Source organism: Gavia stellata, unplaced genomic scaffold (assembly GCF_030936135.1).
Source record: "Gavia stellata isolate bGavSte3 unplaced genomic scaffold, bGavSte3.hap2 HAP2_SCAFFOLD_83, whole genome shotgun sequence".
Classification (NCBI taxonomy): domain Eukaryota; kingdom Metazoa; phylum Chordata; class Aves; order Gaviiformes; family Gaviidae; genus Gavia; species Gavia stellata.
In genome coordinates, this window is record NW_026777314.1 from 129,058 (window position 1) to 136,082 (window position 7,025).

The following is a 7,025-nucleotide window of genomic DNA, read 5'->3' on the forward strand; positions in this document are numbered from 1 at the left end:
GAATTCAGCAGACCTATTCAACTCCTAGGAGAGAGGAAATGTTCTATATTGTATTGCTATGACTTTTTTTATGCATTGATAAGGGAGGTTCTTCCCTTGTTCTTGATTATTTTTTTTTCTTATCGATAACTAGGAGAGATCATAACTTCTCTCTTTTAAATTATCCTACTGAAAAGACTGCAACTCTGATATTTGACAGGACCATTCTACTGTGTTGTACTGCACTAATATTTCACTTGCACCTAGAAATGGAATCTAGAGTTAGTGGTATATGGTCTGTGAAGTTTCAAAGTTTCTTAAGCATATCTAAAAAGAGTATGTTACCGACACTCTCCCTCTCTCTCCTCCTTTAGCGAGATGCATTGGATGCAGATATCCACATTGACACAGAAGACCAAGGAATGTATAAATATATGTCTTCACATCACCTCTTTAAGTTACTAGATTGTCTGCAAGAGTCTCATTCATTTTCAAAAGCCTTTAATTCAAATTATGAACAGCGAACTGTGTTATGGAGAGCAGGTGAGGCTTTTATTTTTAGTTTGGTAAAAATAGTGAGCTCTGTTTATAGCTTTAGCTATTGAGATACAAAAGTATACCATTGCAATAATCTCTACAGTTAATCTGACAGTGTTGCATGCTTTTATTACTTGTCTCCTTCCTGATGACTTGAATAATTCTCTTTGCTAAAATATCTGCTTTTTTGATTAAAGTAGAGCTACACAGTTGGTACTACTGTAGTTAAATATCTTTATGAATAGATTAGGTCTCAATCAAAATCAAGGAGGAGGAAATACTATCTGGACAAGAAATCATTGCTGTTCACTAGTGGAGGTATTGTTGATAAACTTTACCTCTTGGCTAGTAACCTCAAACGTGAATGTTCCCTTTCTCCCTATGTGTAACTTATTTCTAGGGTTCAAGGGTAAATCAAAACCCAGTCTCTTAAAACAAGAGACCAGTAGCTTGGCTTGTTGCTTGAGAATACTCTTTCGAATGTATGTGGATGAAAACCGCCGAGACTCCTGGGATGCTATACAACAACGACTGCTTAGGTAAGAGTATCAGCTTGGTTCTGGTATGTTCTGTTTTCAGACAGTATGGTACATCCCTGGATACAAATGTTCTGTTTTAAGTTGCTGAGCAAAGCACGCAAATTATATGAAGATACACATATATATACATACCACTCTTTATTAAAAGTTAATTTAGCAACAAGGAAGCATGTTAAAAGTTAATTTAGCAACAAGGAAGCAATCTACTTGGAATAAATGAAGCACCTTCTTGCCTGACATAATCTTTTCTTTACAAAAGTGGTGGCGCATGAATACTTTTCATATCTGAGTACATAATGATATTCAGAGGTACAATAGGATCTAAACAAAGCGCAGTATAAGCTGCTGTATACCTGGAACTTAAATAAACAGAGATAATCATGCTAAATAAATACAAAAAGGTATTGTGTTCCCCTTATTTGAAAAGTGAGTTGTTGGTACATAAAAGTTCAGAGTATTGATCTCTAATTAAATGTAAATAACTCTTAAACTTGCTGTTGGCACTAATGCAGTGGATTTCAGTAGCATTCTGATTTATCAGCATCTATAGACATACTAATCTTTTTAGTGTATAAGAGAGGAGGTTCTATTCCTTCTTTAATTAAAATAGCGTCCCCAAAAGAGCCCTAGTAAGTAGTACAGTTTGTACCATGTGTTGACAGTGTACAGCAAGGACCAAAAATTTATTAATACAATTGTAATCCCTCTTCAATCCGTGGTGCTGAGCTCTGCAGATCTTTATTAAAGCTGTCTAGATTTGGAGGGAGAACTCTTTCATGTTGCTGTTGCCTAAACTGTCCCAATATAAGGATCAGGAAATTATGTTTGCAGGTTGAAGGTGACAACGCTTGAATTACAGAATGCTTATGAGGAAAATTAGACTCTTCCCCTTCTGACTCCATGGTTCTTTGTTGACAACATGAAAACTATTTCAGTTCAGTTATCTGTAATAACTACTACTGTAACAGAAAAATCATTGAGACCAATTTGTGTAATTAAAGTTGTTGCATGTGATTGAAAACTTTCCCGTGGAAATGCATCTTACTTGAAAACAAAATACACTATGAGAGGACAAATAGTGCATGTTATAAAAATATTTTGTGGGTTTTCTTTATGATTTGTCTGAACTGTGTCATCTCTTTAGTGTATGCAGTGAAGCCCTGGCATATTTTATTACTGTGAACTCAGAAAGCCACAGAGAAGCTTGGACTAATCTCCTGCTCTTGCTTTTAACAAAAACACTAAAAATCAGTGATGAAAAGGTAAGAATAGGCTGGAAGTTATGTCCCTTTGCTTTCAGGTATTTTTTCATTTCTGCTTCTGTTGGATTCAGTCTTTATTATCATCCGTATTGCAAGGTGGCTCACTTACTCACATAGCACGTACTCTGCTTGAAATACAGTAATCATTACAGCTCCATTTTTTGCAAGTATTCCACACTGTAAAAAATCAGACTGCATCCATGAAATTCACAGTTCTATAGAAATACTGATAGAATTGCTGCAGAGCTTTCATATAAAAGCACAATGAGTGTGCAATAAAGCATGGGCTTGTACTGTATTATAGCTGCACAAGAATGGTAGAGGTAAATTTCACCACTGTAAAATTGGAATTCTGGTTCCTTGAGAGTGGCAAAAAATAATTCTCAGGATCTCGGCCCTTTAGAGGAAAAGGTGAATGCAAATATTCACTACATCAGAACATGCAGAGAAACTTCTGGAATTTGCTTACTTTTTTTTAAGCTTTCCAGTACTGTTGAGCTTCATCTTGTTTAGGACTGTATTATTTTTTTTCCTGGTATATGTTTGGTTTTTTTCTGTATTGCAAAGTGTGTAATTTCACTTCACTCTTGTGTAGTTTGGGATGTTTTATTGCAATTTACCAACATTTTAAGAAATTGGTAGTAGTGGTGGCTTGGCTTCTCCATGTAGCAGCAATTCAGTGATGTCCCTGGGGTTATGGTGTTGTGAGAATAGTCTTAACTCTTTGTAGATAAAATGGTGACTTGGCCATTCCTTAGTACACAATCCCAATATCTTTTATAATAAAAAAGTTCTGTGGTGAAAGTGTTCCCTCTAATACTGAGCATTATTAGGAAAGGAAGAGAGAGCAAAACATGTTTCTTGTTGTGTAAATTCGTGTCAGATTTGCATCTTGAATACTGTTTGCAGTTCTGATCCCCCATATCGAAAGGGGTGTAATGGAGCTGCAAAAGGGTTGAGAGAGTGTAACAGGGATAAGGGATATAGACTGGCTCCCATACATGGAACTGTATGTAGGTTAGACTTTTACTCAGTTATCTTTTATCCAGAAAAGAAATAAAAAGGAGGGGTGCATAAAGTCATTATTAGCATGAACATAGGGAAAGGACTGATAATTCTTATACTGGAAGAGATGGTGAATGAGAGTTTTGGAGATGGCAAGTCACTGGAGGGGAAGAAAACCCCAACAGACATATAATGGAGGTACTTCTTCACACACTGGTTCAGCTGTGGAAGGCTTTGTTATGTATTGTGGATGATATTTTAAAGAGACTGGAGAAGCAACTGGACAAATTCACATTAGAGGCGGGTGTTTCTACAGGTAGCCCCAATACCCACCTCTAGCCTGAGAAATCCCTGAGCCACAAAATAGTCTGACTCTATTTTAGAGAAGTAATGCCAAATGCATGCTCTGTGTACGGTTTCCTGAGAGCATCTGCTAAGGCTGCTGTGGAAAACAGACACTGGGCTTGATGGCCCTTTGGCCATCCAAGGGGGCCTTTGATCAGGTGAGACCTTGTGTTTTAACAAGTTGGTGTACTCATGAATGTGAAAAACTCTGCACTTTCCTGTAGTAATAGAGAATAACATTCTCTTTTTGTATCTTTGATAGTTTAGGGCACATGCTTCAACATATTATCCATATTTGTGTGAAATAATGCAATTTGACCTGATTCCTGAGCTTCGAGCTGTGCTACGGAAGTTCTTCCTGCGTATAGGTGTTGTGTTCAAAATCTGCCTAACAGAGGAGCAGATACGGACAACTGGGATGAACTTGCCTTCGTGGTAGCCCTAAGTAGGGTTGGTTACTCCTGCTTGTACATAAAGCTATGTTCCAGAGATGGATTAAATTGGATGGGAAAAAATGGGACCCTGGTGTATCAACACAGCAGCAAGTTACTCTTACCACAATGGCATTTGGGGAGGAGGAAAAAAAATCCTGTTCTGTCCATCCTACAAAACTATCAGCAGTTTTATTTAAATTATTGCTTACAGAGTTAATACAGTAGATGTAAAGTCTCTTTGTTTCAATGCTAGTCATCCTTATGATCAAGTCTCTCTTCTAGCCTTTGATCAATTGTTCAGTCTTGCATCCCAGCTAAATCTGATAAATCAGCTGGATTCCTCCATAGAAGTTATGCCCCTTGGGAATAATGAATATAGTTGTATAGCCTTGTGATGTTAGCACATGTGTTCATAATAAACTATACTGCAGTGGCTAATGACCACCTAAGATCATTCTGGGTTTTTCTTTGTGTGTACATGACTAAGCCAGGCAGCGTGTTATGGTTTTTGAAGTGGACAGCCTGCGGAATATTTGGGGAAAGGGTTTTCCTCCTGTTTAGCAAGTAAATTTTAAAGCCTTTTTTAATACCAGTGCTTCATCTTCTGAGACTTATTTTTGGTTTTATGGAAGGTTTTAGGTTTTACATCAGGAGCACGCAATAGCTGTTACTCTATTTAGCTTGTTAGTCTTGAGTTAAAGGCATTTAAAAAAAAAAAAGAAAGACTTTTAAACTTTCCATTTACTTTCATACATTGCCAGATCATGGACAGAGCATATAGAGTAATGTTAAAAGCAAGGTTCACAACAAATAAAACCACCTTTTTTTACCCTTGACTATAATGTATTTAGTAGTAATTGTGTCTGTTCAGCAAGAACTCTTGTCCTTAATATATACCAGGTTCTGTCTCTTTTTACTGCAGATCTGCAACTTCTGATTTGTCTTTGTGTGCAAATGATTTTTGTTCCCAACTATTAGTTCCTATTGTGATCTAAAAGAAAATTGAACTTAAGTTCATTCATGTCCTGTAACAGTTACCAATACATTTCTGTGCTTTGAAGGTATCTGTGAAGCAAATGTGACTTAACACTGCAGCTTTGCTTGCCCTAGAGCTTTTTCTTTCTTTCACAAAACTGATGCGTTTCAAAGACAGCTGTTTCCATGATAGAATACCAGTTTACAGCTGAAGTACTGCAGGACTGAGGTCTGTCCTTTGAACTAATTTTAATTTCAAGCTTTAAGACTTCTCTAAACTGGAAGAGTGTGGCAGGATGGGAGGAGAGGTTCCACTTCCTAAAATAATGTAAACAAAGGTGTTGTATTAACTGCTGTGCTATCCATATTAGCCAAACCTAAAATACAACAGTATTAAAAAAAAAAAAAAGCACCAAACCAACAACCTACTTGAATGGTATTAAGTGTTTAACCTGTTTATTTTGCTTTTTAAGTTGAGTTTCCTGGTAGGGTGGCTGTAGTTGAGGTTGTCTTGGGATATTCCACTCTCAGAGCTGTTGGGATTCTTTCTTTTTCTTGTGAGCTATTTCCAAAGGGTTCATATGGTGCTTTTCAGTATATCGGCTTGTTCTACATGAGCATTGTTTGGGAATGGTTTTGCAGTCAATAGTAGTGGTAAGGCTTTGACTTTTTTATTTTTACTTTTTATTTTTAACCAAAGAAAAATAAATGCTGGTTGTGGCTCTTTAAATGCCCATTAGATTAAATCTATACACTAATATTTAGTAGAAAGGAATATATGGCTATATTTTACAATAAGAAAAGACTGAAAAATAAGCAATGCTGATACTTGCTGCATTTAAAATGTCCTTTTGTGTTGCATTTAGTATAGTTGCTCATTCCTTGGTAATGTCACTTCATCAGTTACAGTAAAAATGAAGTATTTATTTTAATTCTATTTAAATCTGTAAGAATAGGCTATTCCTTTTCTTCAGGTTCTAGATAGTGCTAAAGAAAATATTTGAAACTTTTTTTTTCAGATTTTTGAATGTGTCACTGCCTCATTGAATGTATACCCTTATCTCCAGTCAAAACACAAACTTTTTAATGTTGCATGCTTCTTCTGTATTTTACAGTTTTGAAAGCCTTACAACTCATGTCTTGAAACAAGTCTCTTAATTTTCAGATCTTAAATTACTTTACAGTTGCATTGTGGGCTTTCTTTACTGTAATGCGCAACATTTGTACTGTCTGCATATAGAATAAGGGCCTTCAATCAGTTCTTTCCTTCAGCCTTAGTTCTGAGAGACTGTTCTTTTACTTAACTAAAGCTTTTATTGTATTTATACATTTATAAACTGCTGAAATTAGGTATGTGACGTCAAAACATCCTAGACTGTAGTGCTTGAAGGAGAAAGGGGACTGGAATGCAATTGGATTATAACAGCCTTAATCCTGTCAATTTTCTGGAATTGGTTGTACATGTTAAAGCAGTAAGAATAGTATGTTAAGTGTAATACCTGAAATGGTTGTATTCACATCAGCTGTTTTGGTTTCCCTTATACAGTCAGAAAGATCATAACCCATAGACATCTTAACGAAGCTAAAAATGCTGAGCCAAAACTCCCGCAGTAGTCACTGCTGGTTCCGATCTTGTTCTGACTCTGCTGACACAGACTTTTATCTGCCTCTGGTGGTTTTATTGGCTTTAGTGGAACTATGGATGAGAACAAGGTTCTGTGCCAGCATATCCTGGTCGAGATCGAGACATCTGTGCAATACATGGAGTAATAAAAAGTAACCTCTTAGACTTTTAAAGTAGTGTTAGGCAACAAATTAAACTATAAACTGATTTACCTGTAATGGTGTAAGTATGGAGACTGCATGATATTTGGTACTACTTGTTATTTTGGAACCCTCTAGGAAATAGGTAGGCAGGGGGAGGATGCTAATGAGGAAAACCCTAAAAA

The 7,025-nt window shown here is 36.4% G+C and overlaps 1 pseudogene; it reads left to right on the forward strand.

Annotated features, from left to right (window-relative positions):
* LOC132321902 (brefeldin A-inhibited guanine nucleotide-exchange protein 2-like) overlaps positions 1-4,856 on the forward strand; it is a 36,858-nt pseudogene extending 32,002 nt beyond the window's left edge.
* The last annotated feature ends 2,169 nt before the right edge of the window (positions 4,857-7,025 follow it).